The following is a 1,978-nucleotide window of genomic DNA, read 5'->3' on the forward strand; positions in this document are numbered from 1 at the left end:
GCACACACACATACTCACACGCACACACACATATGGACACACATTCTAACATGCACACACACATGTACACTCACACACACGCACACGCACATATTCACATGCACACTCACACACACACATATGGACACACATATTCTAACATGCACACACACACACATGGACACACACGCACACTCACATGTACACTCACACACACGCACACACACACATTCACATGCACACATACACATATGGACACACATATTCTAACATGCACACACACACACATGGACACACACGCACACTCACATGTACACTCACACACACGCACACACACACATTCACATGCACACATACACATATGGACACACATATTCTAACATGCACACACACACACATGGACACACACGCACACTCACATGTACACTCACACACACGCACACACACACATTCACATGCACACATACACATATTGACACACATATTCTAACATGCACACACACATGCACACGGACACATGCACGCACACTCACATGTACACTCACACACACTCTCATATGCACACATGCACACACTCTCACCAGGAAGCATGCATTCTTTGTAAGAGTATACATCGCATTGGCCACGTGCCATCCAGCCAAGCCAAAAATTATGGAACAATAGGAATCTGTGGCCAGAGCATCAGCTAAAAATACTTCAGCCCCTGCTCTGCGCTCGCTGGGTCTGTTGAAGTCCGTCCCAGGAGGCCAATGAGAACGAAGGGAAAGGAAAACCGACATTTTCAAAGGAAATCAAGCCTTTAAGTCCTTCAGGAGGAAACGTATATTTTGCACAGGCCTGTTTTATGTTTCTTGCCATGTGTGTGCGTCTGTGTGACAACGTGGAGTCTGTACCGTACATCGTGCCACCTTGGTGGGGCTCGTGGGAGCCACGCCTGGAGCCCCCTCTTTGCTCTGCAGCCTGACTCACACACGGCTTTCCAGGTTTTGGCAGAGAGGACGGGGGGGAGGGAAGGGGGACGCACTGTCTCACGCGTGGTCCCTGGCGCAGCTGGGGCGGGCGCCGCGTGGGGCCCGGGGACCGTCTCCAGCCCTGGGTGGGCCGTATTTAACCTCTTTTATTTCTCGGGCACAGACGGAGCCCCAAGTTCTGACCGGCCTCGTCAGCGAGACTGACTTTCTCTGTTGTCTGGGGAGGTCACTGCTCCACCCCGGGCCCTGGTTTCCTTGCAGTTATAAAGTGAGGGGCAAGGCTGACTCATCTCTTGGGGGGCCTGACAGTTAGGGAAGCCAGACAAGAACGTGGACGCCTCAGCGCCGGTTCCACGGGCTCAGCGAGGAGCGGTCCTCTGAGGACCGAGATGGTGTGGGGATGGGTTCTGTGCCCGGTGGTCGCTGGGTAGCGTCAGCTCTGTCGTTGGCTCTGGCTGGCCGAGTCCAGGGCCCTGCCCCGTCCTGCACACCTTCCACGCGCCGGCAAACAGAGCGGGCATTGGTCGGCGTGACCGGCTCACAGCAGCCATGCCTTTGGGTCCGGGCGCACCGCAGCCACAGTCACCCGCACGGGACGCGTCTGCAGTTTCTCTCGAGTATTTGTCCTGTGTGTTTGTCTGTGGGTCTCTTCGTAGGAACCTATGAAATGCTCGTCGAGGTTTGATCTACCTTGTCATAAAAACGAGGGACGTAGCCTCGAGTTACACGTGAAGTCCTATTTTGGGCTCCGTCGGCCGTCTTGAAATAAATGATCTCGTGCAAATATTTCACGGGCAGATACGTTCAGTTGATTTCCGCGAAGGGGGCGAGTAGCTGCTACTCGTGGGGAGCAGCAAGGGCGCGGCAGAGACTTCAGTCACGATATCTTGTCTCCCAAACCTCATGAGGGCTAGCCATGATCTCATGGGTGAAGAAGCAGGGGCCGCGCGAGAGTCAGCAGCTTGCTCACGTTCTCAGCGGCAGAGCCAGGACTCGAATCCAGGTTCTCTCCGGCTCGAAAGTCACGC

General features: G+C 54.4%; 1 protein-coding gene across 1 annotated transcript in view; it reads left to right on the forward strand.

Moving 5' to 3' along the window:
• Positions 1–1,978, forward strand: part of LMX1A (LIM homeobox transcription factor 1 alpha) — a 106,942-nt gene that overhangs the window by 66,010 nt on the left and 38,954 nt on the right. The window lies entirely within an intron of this gene.

This window comes from Pteropus alecto, unplaced genomic scaffold (assembly GCF_000325575.1).
Source record: "Pteropus alecto unplaced genomic scaffold, ASM32557v1 scaffold101, whole genome shotgun sequence".
In the NCBI taxonomy this organism is placed as follows: Eukaryota; Metazoa; Chordata; class Mammalia; order Chiroptera; family Pteropodidae; genus Pteropus; species Pteropus alecto.